Source organism: Enhydra lutris, unplaced genomic scaffold (genome assembly GCF_002288905.1).
Source record: "Enhydra lutris kenyoni isolate GAN:26980312 unplaced genomic scaffold, ASM228890v2 scaffoldscaffold14, whole genome shotgun sequence".
Lineage (NCBI taxonomy): Eukaryota > Metazoa > Chordata > Mammalia > Carnivora > Mustelidae > Enhydra > Enhydra lutris.
Window position 1 is genome coordinate 8,976,509 of NW_019154098.1, and position 15,002 is coordinate 8,991,510.

Consider the following 15,002-nt stretch of genomic DNA (forward strand, 5'->3'; position numbering starts at 1 on the left):
TGGATTTGATTTCTAGCCCTACCACGTACCCACTGGGTGTCTTGGGCAAATCCCTTCACATATTTTCCGGCCTTGGTTTTTCCATTTATAAAGTAGGGATGATAAAAATAGCCCCTTAAGTCTTGGAGACATGGTGAAGATTATCATTATTACATGCAAATGCTTTACAACAGTTCCCAGGACCTTTGTGCGAAATGGGGATTAGCTACTCTTAGAAACAATACATGCAGCGTGGTCCATCCAGGTGAGGGAATAAATATTATGCGTTGTTAAGAACAATCTCATTGCCCTGTGGACGGTGGTGGTAACAGCAGCAAGGGTTCCCACGGTGAGGCTGTGTTTGCTGTCTTGGCCCAGGTAGTTGCTGTAGACTCTGGGGCGTTCATTTTGTAATTATTCCATTATACTCTGCGCTTATATCTGATGCACGTTCTGTTTTATACATGCTGTCTTTTATGATAAGACAGTAAAAAGAAGTGTGTGGGCAGATTTTTTTTTCAATTGCAAAGATGTTCATCACATCTGGTTATGTGAAAAAAGGTTATAACAAAGTCAGTAGTCCTTTTATAGGCTGTCGTCAAAATACCTGCTTATAATTAAATGCTATCATAAATTTTTAATATATATTTTCACACACATCCAAACATACATGCTCATAGAAGAATTTCTGGAGCGACAAGCCCCGAGATATTCACAGAGAGTATTACAAGGGGTGACTTACTTTAATTTTTTTGTGATTTTTGTTGTATGTATTTCACGCCTACCTGAATTTCCTAGTAATTCCACATGGAGTATTTATTTTTGAATTTTTTTTTGTTGTTAAGGCAGCAACCATTTCCGTAGCACCTCTTAGCGCGTGATACACTCAGATTAAAGCATGGTCTGCTGACATTGAACACCCCTGCACTAAAAATCACTGTCTGCTTGGGCAAGTGTACATTTCGATTGGATATACACCAGGGATTGTCTGTTTCAGGAAGACTGGGTGACTCAGAACGCACCCCTGCCCCAGATGTGGCTCTGGGGGCTCTGTCCCCTGCTTCGCCTGGCTGGCTGGTGGGACTGTGACCGCCATGTTTTCTCTTCGCCTGACACTCCTTCCCCGAGTTTCGCCCTGCTCAGAGACCACCCGCTCATGGCACCAGCTCCCGGTCCAGCCCTCACACAGTCTGTCAGCCACTGGGGCTGCCTTTCCAGGCCTGGGCCAAGACAGATGGCTTTCTGTCATCGGTCAAATCTGGGCCTCAGTGTCCTCATTTGGGAAATGGGCACCCGCATTGCTCACAGGACAGGGGTGGGGGGACTTCCCTCTGAAACCTTCCTGTGCTCCACCGTTTTAAGAAAGAGTATTGAGTAAAGACCTGTCCACCTGCTCAGGTGAACTCACCGACCCTCAACAGATTGAGTAAGGGCATGCTGGTTCCCCCTTCACAGTCTTCCCTTCTTTTTTTTTTTTTTTTTTTTAAAGATTTTGTTTATTTATTTGACACAGAGAGAGATCGAAAGTAGGCAGAGAGGCAGGCAGAGAGAGAGCCGGAAGCAGGTTCCCCGCCGAGCAGAGAGCCCAACGCGGGGCCCGATCCCAGGACCCATGGGATCATGACCTGAGCCAAAGGTAGAGGCTCAACCCACTGAGCCACCCAGGTGCCCCTTCTTTAGGAACAGGACAGCTGAGCCTTGGTCTTCTTGTACCTTGAAAATAATACTAAGTTCTTCTGCCCCGGCCCCCCTCCATTGTACCCTCACAACTCTATCATCTGATCCCTTGCAGACTGTGGGGTGAATGCTTGCACTGTGCTCCCCAGCCTGGGGAGTTGACTGCCAAGACTCCTTCTCTTGAATTTGATCCTGGAGGTGGTCAAAGGCACACATTGCTAGAATGCCTGGGTGGGATGAAAATGTCAGTTTCTGTCCAGGAAGCAGGATGGAGAGGCTTTGCAGAATCAGTGTTACCACTGAGTTGTGGCTTAGGAGGCTCCTAGCAAGGGGTGAACCTGAGAGTCATCTCGGTTTAGCTTCAGAAAGCACAGCAGCTGGGGGGAGGGGGTAGAAAGCCACGGACTTGCCTTCCTCATTGTAATAACACGGGGCAGGATAATTTATTGACCAAGATGGAATTCACCACTAGGTCCAGCGGGGTGGGGTGGGGGTGCTGACCCAGCTCCGCTTCAACACAAGGCATGCGAAGTCACGTGATGTTCCTTTGGAGATCTGGTTGGCAAGTCAGTTGCGTGGTTACTACAACATCTTTTGCATTTCTTGATCCAGGTTCCAGGTGATGGTGGGCGGGGACCGTCGGTCAGGAGCCAATGGGGAGACTCATGCTCAGGTTTAATTTCTCCAAGATAAGCTTTCACTCAGGACATCAGGGAGAACCTCTACAGGGAAGGGGAAGGGAAATGCAGCCTCAGAGGTAAAAAGAGCAGATTGAAGTTTTGAAAGTACCAAGGAGCAAAGGAAATATAATAAGCAGCAGTAGTTGTAAGCTGATCTTCTGTACCTAGGTCCAAAGCCTTTTCCTCCTTCCCTTCTCCCCTCCCTCCTTCCTTACATTCAATCAGCAAATACCACTCAGGTCTTGCCTGCTACCTGCAGGTTGGTGTGTTCCCAAGAGAGAGGAGCCGCTGTCCCTGTCGGCCGTGGGCTCTGCAAAGGCACAAAGTGTGAAGGTGCCTGGCGTGACTGGCCTGGGCAGGCAGGCAGGTCTGACTGGAAGGTGCGGTTTGTTGGTGGAGACGGTGCTGGTGGTGAAGGGAGCTGGTCAGGCCAGGAAGGTGGGCGGAGGAGGGTTAAGGGCCAACAATTCTAGGAGGAGGGGTGCCAAGCATACATTCGGGCTCCTCACAGCTGCCGTGGCCTCTCAGAGAAAGGGAAGAAAGGTTTCCCAGGGCTCTGTCCTGTTCAGAGATGAGGAATTCTCTAGCTCACTGAGCTGCAAATCCCTGATAACCTTCGATGGAATCTAGAAAAGAGCTGCCTGAGAACAAAGCCAACTTGGACTAAAGGAATCTGAGAGATACGGAGAGCTAGAGAGGCAGGGGCCTGGTGACGTCAGGCCCTGGTTCCCGCTGTGCCTGAAGCCAGCCTCCACCGGACTCCGTTGCTCCAGGAGCCCATAGCCATTCCCCTCTGTTGACTGCTTCAACCATTTGGAATGGTATGTATGCCACATATGCACTGAGGGGTTCTGACTAACAGAAAGTAAGGAAAACACGCAACGTTCCGAGAACAGAAGGTGGTGAGATCACGCTCCCCCACCCAGGCCTCATTTCCTGGCAGCCTGCTTCAAATATCCCTTTTCCTGGAGGGTTCTTCTAGACCTTCCAGAGCAGGCGAGACTCTCGGGTCATGGAGTCTCCTAAGACCCTCTGGGCTTACCTGAAGACACCCACCCGTAAGCTCACAGGCCTGCCCTTGTTTGATTCATCCCTTGGTTCCAGCACCTCACACTGTGCGGGAAAGACTTGTGAATGCTTGACAGCTATGCATTGAATTTGAAAAACGAGTCTGATTGGAGAAGAACAAGAGAGCTTTCCTGGAACAGTTGACATTTGGCGTGGCCTGGGAGGACACAGATCCAGTCAGGATGGGCTGTGGGGGCTGCAGCGACAGGTCTGCTAGAAGTCCTAGTGACAGTTTCTTTCTTCTCCATGTCACATAACTACTTTGGGTCAGTGGGGGCGGTGGGGGGGCTCTGCTCCATGCATGCCTCCTGCTGCTAGGCCTCAGGGATGGAACCCACAATATCTGGGGCATTGGTTGTCACAGTAGTAGGAGAGCAAAGCGAATCACATGCTGGCCATCCGGGGATGCCTGGGGTGGCTCCTTGCTCAGCGGGGAGCCTGCATCTCCCTCTGCCTGCCACTTCCCCTGCTTGTGGGCATTCTCTCTCTCTCTCTCTCTCTGAAAGGTAAAGAAATAAAATGTTAAAAAACAAAACAAAACACGTTGCCATCCAAAATGACACAGGTCCCTTCTACTCCACGGTCATTGACAACACCAGGAACCCCACATGCTGAACTTCAGGGAGAAAGGGGCCGGAAGGAGGAGAGGTGAAATGGGGAGTGACTAATCCTGGTGGTTTCCCCCAGTGAATGAAATCCCCACAGGGAGAGGAGGCGCAGGGGGCTTTCTGGAAGGAGAAACAGTATGGGCAAAGGTTCAGAGGTGAGGATGTGAGGGGAGGCACTGGGTAGGCCTTTCTGCAAATACTCTACAGATATTTGTAAAACACACAGTAGTCTAGTACTAGGGTGAATCCTGTCCCCCGGAAAATCATTTCCACTGGGAACCTCCGATTGAGACCTTATTCGGCAATGAGGTCTTTGCAGATGTAATTAGTTAGGGTTAGATGAGGTCTTGGTGGATCAGGGTTCAATCACACTGGTGCCCTCATTAGAAGAGAAGAGCCAGAGATGGAAACATCCAAGGAGAAGCCCATGTCATGACAGAGGCAGGGATCAGAGGGATGCGTCCACAAACCAAGAGACATCAAGGACTGCCAGCACACCTCAGAGCCTGGGAACGCGGGGTACAAGGAAGGATTCTTCCCTAGAGCCTTCTGGGGGAGCAAGGCACTGAAACTGACCTTCTATGGGGCCAAAGTTGTACGTCTCTTTGTCTATTCAAAGTAAAGGATCATTATGAGCTCTGAGCATAGGCTAATATCCAGCCTCCAGTGGAATTGTTCCTTTGCACCTTTTCCCATTGCTTGCAGCTGGATTTTATAAGGTAAGCTTGCTCTCAGAGCGCTGGGAGAATTTACACAGGTCCGCGCATGGAGGTCCTCCCACGTGGACTCCCAAAGCAAGGCGAAAGCTCCCTTTCCCTCCCAACAAAGTCCAAACAAGTCTGCACAAGGTAGGGAGAACTGGGAGAGAAGCACTTGGATCTGCTCACTTACTCAACCAATGCTTACTGGATTTCGGTATGAACTGGACCATGCGAGATGCCAGGGAAGACAGGCTGGGATGACGAATGCGATAATGATGATGATGGCTGCTAACGTTTTATCAAGAACAAGAGTTCCTTATGTGCCACACGTTGTTCTAGGCACTTTACACGTGTTAGCTTGTATATTTCTCATAGTGACCCTGGGAGAGTTAACGCTATTACTATGTGTTTTTTGTTTTTGTTTGTTTGTTTGTTTGTTTTGTTTGTTTGTTTGTTTGGTTTTTAAAGATTGATTTATTTGAGAGAGAGAATGAGAGAAAGAGAGCATGAGAAGGGGGAGGCTTAGAGGGAGAAGCAGATTCCCCGCTGAGCAGGGAGCCCTATGTGGGACTCCATCCTGGGACTCCAGGATCATGACCTGAGCCGAAGGCAGTTGCTTAACCAAACTGAGCCACCCAGGCACCCTTCTTTTTGTTTTTGATGATGAGGCTGAGATAGGAAATCCAAGCACTTGCTCTTGGGTGCAGAGCAAGTGAGGTAGGGAGGGTCAGGAAGGCAATTGTTCTTCCTAACAAGGTTGGCAGAATGATTTGTCCAGGAACTTGATAAATTAAATACTTAAAAGTGAAAGGAAGGGGGCATAGAGCGTGGAGAGATGTGTAGAGACACCTAGTTAGCATAGTTTGATGGAGGAAAGGTGGGGAGAGGAATAGGGCTACCGTCACCAGAGGGCAGCTGGGATCATAGGATGGGTCATGAATTGCAGTGAATGTGTATTTGTTGATTAGAATGATCCAGAAAGGAGGTAGATGTCGATTCCAGAGGATGGCAGAGGGGGGCCTAGGATTGGAGCTGGGAGATGCTGGCTTTTCAGGGGCATAGTCTCATCTCAACTGGAAGAAAATTTGGGACCGCAGCCTCGGGCTCCTGAGTTGTGGTGGGAAGGCCTAGTGGCCTCTCTCACCCATTTGCTCCAGGTGCTTGTGCTGGGGACAGATGTGCAGAGAGGTGGGATAACTGCTCCAGCTACCACCAGCTCCTCAGTGTTGGAATCAGGAGAAGAACTCCAGCTTTCTCTTGGGTCTGTCTCAACCTTGAGTACCCATGCGTTCCAAGCCAGGAGGTTGGGACTGGATGAATCCTATGGTCTTTTTAGTCAAGATAGTCTATAATCAAATCTAAGATATTGCTAGATAGAAACTTCCAGAGGCCATGAGTCCAGAAACTCCGATCTCATCCCGTGATGGATTTGCAGCGCACACTCATTTCTAAGCAAATCTAATTCTATTGCTGACCAGAGAGAAAAAGAAATAATTTAAACAGCTCAATTCAATTGCACCCACATTTGGCTCTAGGCGCTTTTGCTGCCTCAGCAGGTCTGGGCTGGGGGATGCGGGGGTGTGGTGGGCGGCTTTCAGCTCCTAGGGTCGCTCCGGAGGACGGGCATCTTTTACAGGTATGTGCATCTGGAGTTGTGCCAAAGTCAGTCTTTCCTCGATAGTGGCCACCTTGGGTACAAGAACGTGGTTTCATCCGGGGCTCAGTGGAAGAAACAACACAGTGCAGCGGGAGGAGAAATTGGCTGTTCTGGACCTGCGACAGAGGGGATGTGGGATCTAGTGGCACTTTCCCCAGAACATCTCCAAGTGGATTTGGACCCTGTACCCATCTCATCTCAACCTGGTTTTAGAACACTGCTGCTCTCTGAAATTCTACTCCTCTGTGGTTACAATTCTTTTTTTTCTCCTCTCTATGCCTTGGGCACCTCCCCCGCCCCCCTTGCTGGAATGTTTTCTGCTCACTGTCTTCTGGAAAGTTGGGGCTCCTATAGAGCGACTTTGAGGCCTCTGGCTGCAGGTCTGGGCCGCTCTGTGTGCTCTGCCCCAAAGACTTCCTCAAAGGAGGATCCTGAAATGGCCTCTCTTGGCAAAATGCCCATCTTTGGCCCACATACTAGCGTTTCAATTTGTTGTTGAAGGAGGAGGCAGCTTCCTCTGTAGTTTTGAACTTGACTCTGTGTCTTTGGCAGGTAATAAACCAGAGGTGCTCAAAAACAGAGGAGGTAAGGGAAAATGGATTTACGTGAGGGGGTAAAGGACTGCCAGATTTGGGAGGGTCTTCAGATCGTAGGCTGGCTCTGGAGGACGTGAACTTTCTGTTCATGACCGTGTCCTTAGTATCTAGGATGGTTCCTGGACACGGTAGGCGCTTAATCCAGGTATGGAATGAATGAGTTCGGTGTAGCCTTCTTGTTGCGTGGATGGGAAAACAGAGACTCAGTCTTCTACGCTGTGCTCCTGAGGGGAAGGACTTTGCCTCTTCAGTCCTTATCCCAGTGGCTGAGCACAGAACCGGGCTCATTGCAGAGGATCAATAAATATTTGTGGAATGACAGGAAAGGTAAATGTCAGGGCCTATGGAGGTAAATGGGCTGCACAGAGAGTCAGGTCCCTTGCCTTGAGCAAAGCATGGGCTGCTGGAGGGAACAGGTTTGTCACTAGCCAGAAGAGGGAGAGTGGGGGAAGGGCCCTTGAGCCGGCAGGGGCCTGAGGGACAGTGACAAGGTCTTCCTCGAGTGCAGTGGTTCTCAAACTGGCTGCACATTTGAGCACGTAGAGAGCTTTTAAAACACCCCAATTCCTCCTCTGCAATCCCTGAGGTTCTGATACCACTGGCCTAGGGTCCATCCTAGGACCCCTGGTAGGTGCCCTTTAAAAAAAAAATTCCTCTGGTAATTCTAATACGCAGTGTGGGTTGAGAACACGAGGTAATCTTTAAACAAAACGAGGCCGCAGAGAAGGGCAGCTAACAGGCAAAGGGTGCTCTGGACAAGGTCTGGGAAGCGGAAGACTCAGCGGGTGAGGATCCTCCCAGCCAGGGCTCCTGGGGAAGAGCAGAAGGCCAAGAGAGGGAAAGGACTAGCATGGGTGGGTTTAGAGCTGGGGAGGGGAGGGGCGAGCGGATGGGGTGAACAAAATGAACGAGATTCAGTGCGAGCGAGGATTTCAGCGGAGAGATGATGCAACAAGACAGGGGCATGGAGTGAGACTTGCAGGGAGCTGCTCGCTGGGATGTCAAGGACTTATCCAGGGAAGGCAGTTAAATTGGGTTGGGGAGCTAAGATCTTGAGACTTGGAGGAAGTAGGGATCGCCCACTAGGGATGTCAGGGTGTGGCGCGATGGGACTCAAGAAACTCTGAGACCGAGATGGGGCCCTTGGGTCACTCAGAGACACACAGCACATGCTCACGCGCGAGCACACGGACTCATCCCCCAGGGCACACGCCCACTGCACACGCGGAGGCCTTGGCCTTCCGGGGGAGGAAGGAGACCGCGCAGCCGAACCGCAGCCAGAGCTCGGAAGCCCCTCCCCGCCGCGCCCCTACAAAGGCTTGCGCAACAGGCGGCGGCTCCGGCGGGCGCGGGTCGCGCTCTGCCTGGGTCCCGCCCGTCCCCGCGAGCTGGCGGGAGCGGGAAGAGCGCCGGGGAGGAGGGAGCGGCAAGGGGTGTGTCCCCGCGGTGTGCGGGTTCCGGAAGGCCGGGGCGGGGCGAGCGCGGGGCGGGGCCGCGGCCGCGGCGCCTATAAAGTCGCCCGCCGCCCAGGCATAAACAAACCCCGTCGGGCTCCCAGCTTGGACCCAGAGAGCACGCCCGTCCTCGCAGTTCTGCTCCGCGCTTGCTGGCCGCCGCGCCTCCAGCCCCGCCAGCAGCCCCGCTCCGGCTCCTTTTGCCTTTCTCTCTATACCTTAGGTAAGCCCGACACCCTCCTTGTGCCGGGCAGGGAGGGATCGATGCCCCGTGCCTGCAGCTGCGGCTTCTAGACCGCCCTTTGTGGCCCCCAGAGCTGCAAGTGCGTGGCGACCCTGCGGCGAGGGCGCGCGGAGGGGCTTTGGGGCGGGGCCGCCGCTGGAATGGGGGGTGGGTTTCGATGAGCGAAGAGGAAGGAAAAAAAAAAAAAAAAAAAACAGGTCCCCGCTCACCTTCCCCCAGCTGGGAAAGTGGGATCTTGGGTTCCGGGGAGGGGTGGAGAGCCGGCCTGGGCACACCTTCGTCGCGCTTCTCAGCGCCACCCGGAGTCACAGCTGGCGCCGCAGGCCTGAGAGCGCACTGGAAGTGGGAGCCGGAGGAGGGCCTGGGAGAGTGCGTGTGTGTGCGCGCGCGCGCGTTGAGGTGGGGTGTATTCTCGGAGTGGGGTGTCTGAGGAAGGAGGGTTTGAGCGCGCGTGTGTGGAAAGGAGGTGAGTATGGGAGAGCGGCGAGCTGAGGCTGGAGAAAGGGGCGTGGGTGTGTCCGGTTTCCCGACTGAGCTCTGAACCGATGTGCATCTGAGGGGCGGGGGCCGATTCAGCCTCGAAGCCAGGGTGGGGTGTGTGCGTGCGTGTGTGCTGGAGGGGGGGGTTGGGAGGGAGGGTCTGAGTGTGTCACAGTGCGTGCCAGACGCGCGGGAGCGAGTGTCAGCCAGTACCGCTGGGCAGGGTGCGTCCCCGGAGGTGGCCCGGGGTTGGCGCTGTGGCGGCACCGAAGAGGTGGCCTGGTCCAGAGGGTCGTGTGGGCAAGGGACGGCCCAGCGCTGGCCAAGGCTGCGAGTGGCGTCATTTTCGCCTCCGCCCACCTCCCTGGCCCGGTCCCCCTGCCTTCGGGGACCGCCTCTCCTGCCCTCCTGAGGGAAGAACAGCTGGAATTACTCTGATGTTCCTGGGAGATCCGCGGCCTCTGATTCAGCCTGGGGCGGGGAGCGCAGGGCGTGTGGAGAGTGGTGGGCTGGGGGGAAAGGCGCTGTCACCACCTCTGTCACTTTAGTGGCTGAAGCTGGGATTTAGTGAGTCTTTCCCTTCACTGTCCCCCGACATCCCCCTCCCCCCAGCCACTCTGTCGCCTGTGCTGTCAGAAGTCCCTGTAGGTCTGGGGCAGCACCCATATGTGGCTGGAAAGGGGAGGTGCCTGGCAGCCAGTCGGGGAGAGAAATCTGGTTGGGGAAGGTTCAGGCTCAGATCTTCACGTGTTCCAGGCCCTTCAGTTCTTGCTTCCTTTAAGTTACTGGGAAAAGGTTGAAGATTCAAAGAGTTCAGCCCTTGGCCGCACGGGAGAGCATTATTCTCTTCGTGATGTCCATTGGCCATACTTAATGTTCTCAGCCACCTCAGATGAGCCAAACATCGAAATACAAACTGCTCTTGCTATGAAAATGCAGTTCGAAGACAAGCCCACCAGCCCCTCCTCCTGTACGGAAAATGCTGGGTTTTTACTGACTTTCACAGATACGAATTGAAATAAGGTAGAGAGAGTGCAAGTTCCAGTCCCTGCCTTCAGGGGGCTCGCCCTTTCAGGGAGAGAAATGCAGGCAAAGAGGATAAGTGCTGGTATGGCCTGGGTGGGGGTCCAAGGTATGGGGAGGTAGAGGTTATCAGGAAGTGATGGGGAACTGTCAGAGGGACAGTGCCCTGGTGTAAGCAGTGAAATCTGGGGTGTCCCCTGACCTGTGACCTCTTCGTTTTGTGGGGCCTCATCCTCCACAAGAGCGTGAGTTGGAAGGCTTCCCTAGCCCTGCCCCATAACCTGGTACCTGGCCCAGGAGTTCAGATGCATGCTTTGAATGAATTGAATGGCTCCCTCTCTCTGCCCCAATCCCCTGTAATCTCTTGGGTGGAGTCCCAAGCAGGCAGTTGACCTTTGGGGTGACCTTTGGGGTGGTGGTGTTTGACTTGGCTTACCAGGAAGACCTTCCAGCACCTGTTGGGATCTTCCCTCCCCAGAGCAAGGGTCTTCCGGAGCAAGAAGCAAATCCAAGACTACCAACAGTTGGTCTGATAATTTGGGATGGAATCAGGAACTCAAAACATGTTCCTGATCCTGCGTCTTCCCATTTTACAGAGGGAAACTGCGGCCCAGAGACAGGGTATGACTTGCCAAGGCTGAGCCAGAGCTGGAACTTGGCCCTCCAGACCCCTCTGGTTGCTATTGAAGGTGGTGAAAAGGGTTCTTGGTCTTGATCGTTGCCCCTCTCATAGCTGACATTGGGTCTTCATTGCATTTCTTGGTGAGGAAACTTTCCAGGCGGAATGTGGTGATTATTTATTTATTTAGTGTCAATCACATGTTCTTGAGAACTTAGCAGAATCAGTCCAGTGAGCAGGAGGAGCTGTAGCCCTGCTGAGGGATGGTTGACTGGATTCTGGCTGCCCCCTCCAGGTTGGACTTAGATCTGAACAGAGCTGGGGGCTCCCTCCACCAGGCTCACGGAAAGCTCCTGGTCTGAGCTTGCCTTGGCATGGATGGGGAAGAAGGGTTGTGTTGTGTGTTTTTGGTGGCCCAAAGCTGCCGTTCTTCCTCGGGACCCAGCTCAAGAGAATCCCATCCAAGGCGTGACTCAAAGTCCCTGTGCCTCAGAAAGGAAGCCAGGATGATGAGTCAGCATCTAAGACTCTGGCTGGGAGAGGGCAGGGAGGGGCAGGACAGTCTTCCTAGTCAGCTGCTGCATCCCTCCTTCCCCTGTCATCCTGGCCAGAGAGCTGCCTGATCTGTATTGGCTCCATTGAGTAGATGGGAAAAATGAGGCTGAGAGAGTTTGAGAGGTTGGCCCGTGGCCACGTGGCTAAAGGTGGGAGAGCCAGGCTTTGAACCCAGAGAGGCAGACACCTAAGCCTTTGTTCCTTTTCATGACAGCATGTTGGGATGACTGGAAAAAACTGGAATGAAAGAAAAGTCCAGAGATGTGATGAGGAGTGCTGTGCCTCGGTTTCCTCTCCAGTAAAATGCGAATAACAGACACTGTCTCATAGGGACATATAAATGTTAATGAATTAATCCGTCGAAAGAGCAGAGAACAGTGCCTGGCACGTGGGAACACCATATAGGTGTTTGCTGTCAATGATCCCCACAGATCACATTTCTCAAGGCATTTCCTTGGCTATCAGTTTCAGGGACTTTTGTGCTAAGTTTGCCCATGTGGTGAAAGTGCCTGCAGGGGCTGAACTCATGTTTTGCTTCTTGAAGTTCTTCCAAAAGAACTAAGCTGATGCAGACAGCATAAGAATGTAATGCGAATATTGTCTGAAATGCAGATTTCCAGGCCTAGTAAGTCTGGGAGGCGCAGGGAATCGGCACCATTTCGAAGCCGCCTGGGCTGGATTAGGGGTGGGGTGTCCTGAAGGCTGGTGGAGTTGAGGCCATCTGCTACAGAATGACTGGGGAGAGGGAAAGGAAAGGAGAGGCCAGAGCAGCCCATACTTCTGTGCCTCCACACCCTGGTGCTCCGTAAACCCCTCTTACCTGGCCAAGGAGCCTTGTGGTTTCAGCTCATCACCTCATTCAGCTGAGATAGGTGACATTCTTGCCATTTCTCAGGTCAGCAAACTGAGGCATGGGCAGATGACTTGCTTGTCTATATTCAAGTGAGTGGGGTCCTGTTCTAGGGGGACCACCCTGGACCTTCCCCTCCAGTGTCAAGATCCTCCAGACCCTTCTGGACCTGTCTTTGAAGCATGAACTTGGTTTCCTGGATTCATTTCATGCGCCCATTTCATGTGTGGTGGTTCCTGCCTGCCTGATTCCAGGCCTTGCCTTTCTACTTTTCCTTCTCCTCCCATTTGGAGACAAGAGATGGATGGAAGGTAGTGTGTGCTGCAGAGGTGGAGGTGAGTTTTCTGATGCCCTCTTGGCCTCCTGCCATGCCAGCCCAGGCTTGCTGGAGGTGGGTGTTCTAAGAGATGGGATGTGCTCCCCTTGGGGAAGGCTGTGCAGGCTCTGTGTCTGGGCTTTTCCAGTCTAGCTGAGGTGGTGGGAGATGAGGCTCGTTAGTGTCTGCGGGCCTTGAATGGCCTGTTCAGGAGTTCCATCTTTTACTTTATACTTTTTTTCTCTTAAATCTGTAGAAACCTCAGTACAGGTGTGAATCTTACACCCATGTGCAGCCTTCCTTGATGGGGTAGATGGGGACCAGAGCTCTAGGCTGTTCCCATCTCAATCCCAGCTCCACTCCCTTTGAGAAGATTCTCTACAGCTCTTGGGGCACTGCCCAAAAGTCCACAGTTCCCCAGCCGGGAACCCTGACCTCCTCCCCTCTGTCCTTTCCAAGCATTGAACTGGCCACCTTTCTCCAGGAAACTCTCCCTGGCTTTCCCTTCCAGGCTGGCATGGTGGGTCTGTGTGCCCTCCTTGGATCATTCTGGACTGAGTCTCTGTTTACCCTGTTCCTGTAGACCCTGAGGTCCTGGCACTTAGTAGGCACTCAGTTAGTGTTGGTCCGAAGAAACCCTCTGTTTATGAAGCAAATAACTTGGGCCATCCTGTGTAGGAAAGATCGGAAGACCATCCAGAGTGTGGAAACAGCGAGACCATTTTGAGCAAGGATCCTGTCAATGTGGCAACCATCCCATCTCTGGGACAAAGGGTTTTGTAGGAGGAATCTGTTTCCGTGTGCTGTGCCAACACTGGCTCTGTTTGTGGGCTTTTGATATCTCACAGACCGGCTAGGGTAGCTCATGCTTGTCCCGCAGATTAGCAGACAAATCCTTGAATCCCACCAGTGTCCTCCTTCAGACTTCCCATTATTCTGCTTGTCCTCTCGGATGGTCTTCTCTCTGCCAAACAATGGATCGGGCTGCCGAGACTCCACTGAGAAGCTTCAGGAAGATCCCCGGATCATGTTACAGAGAGGAGGTGGATGGTGATGGATTGCCAACCCTTCCCCCTTCCTGCTCTGTGTCCCAGACCCCCTGGCTAGTTCTGTGCTCTGGTTGAACACAGGCCGTCCCATTTTAGCTCCGGCCCTATAAGCTGGGTTTAGCCTTCTTCTGGAAGATTCCTTTTTCTTTCTTTTGGCATCAAGCAGGCCCCATGCAAAGCGGGAAGGGGACCCCCCAGGAATTTCTAGTCTGATGTCCCCTCTGCATGGCATTTGTACCATTTTATTGACTTTGAGAACCCGGTTCTCGACTTCCGTTCCCCTAAACTGGGGGACTTTCTTGAAAGTCCAGTTCTTCTAGGTTCTTCCATATTGTTTACTAGCTCGATTACATAAGAAAAACATGGCCATGTAAGACCACCAACTTCTTCACTCTCCCCAGAGCCTTGAGTTTCCAAAGATCTAGAGAGAACCGTGAACTGCCTTACAGCTTGACATCACAGTCTCCTTGGCCAAAAAAGAAAACACAGCGTGTATCTACAGTAAGACAAGGGTAGCCAAGGCATACCTAAGGCTGCTTTCCTTGAGGTTCATACGGACGTGGGGCTGTTCTGGAACCTTCAGGGATTGCAGTATCTGGGGAAGTTGCTTTGTCAAGCAGCAACAGCACACATTGATTTCCACCCCACCCCCTGCTACCCCCTTTTCAGTTCTGTTCCATAAAGAGCCCAGTGTGCTGGAAAGAACACCACTTTCATGTGGCTTTGAAACCGGGCGTGTTGTGGAGAGGACAAAATCTGGGCCAGTTGCTGACGATCACAATCGATGCAAGCTTGTCAGCAAAGCCTCCTGGCCTGCCTTTCCCTCTGCTCCGCTGGAGGTGACCAGGAGGATGCCGTCTGTCCGCCCCCGCTCTCCATGCGTGCACCCACGTTCAAGGAGTGGGTCTTGGCCTTTCAGAAGTCGCCTCGGGTTACCCATCTGGAAGCTGGGCTGATGATCCCCACCTTCTGCTGGGGGCCTCCACGGGGCACAAATAGAACAAGGCGATGAACACTTTCTCCAAGTGTCAAAACTGCTGAAGGCATCTTGCCAGCGCCTGGGTGGCTCCGTTCAGTGTCTGACTCTTGACCTTGGCTCAGTCTTGATCTCATGATGGTGAGTTCGAGGCCCACATTGAGTGCCATGTTCGGCATGAGCCTACTCCCCCCCCCCCCCCCCCAAAAAAAAAAAAAAGGTGGAGGGGAGCTAAAAACGAAGCCTTTCTGGGCATTATGAGGGAGAGTAGGAAAGTCTAGGATGGGGACTCTGTCCAGAGCATGAGCCTATGCTGTTTGTCATGGCGTGTCCGTGGCCACTTGGGCCGGGCTGGGTGGATCCGGGCAGGACCCTTGTTGTCTTTGGGTAAAGCACGTTCCCATCTCAGCAGCCCTCATCCCCACATTTCTCATGGACCGTGTGATGTCCCTAGGGCACACACAGCCTGT

At 52.8% G+C, this 15,002-nt stretch overlaps 1 protein-coding gene across 2 annotated transcripts in view; it reads left to right on the top strand.

The window, feature by feature from the left end:
- The first annotated feature begins 8,526 nt into the window (after positions 1–8,526).
- LOC111146755 (N-myc downstream regulated 1) overlaps positions 8,527–15,002 on the top strand; it is a 52,395-nt gene continuing 45,919 nt past the window's right edge. The window contains exon 1 of one of the 2 annotated variants that reach the window (XM_022502437.1): positions 8,527–8,643. The gene's annotated coding sequence lies outside the window, so the exon portion shown is untranslated. The remainder of the gene's footprint in view (positions 8,644–15,002) is intronic. The other variant, XM_022502438.1, reaches the window with a different exon arrangement.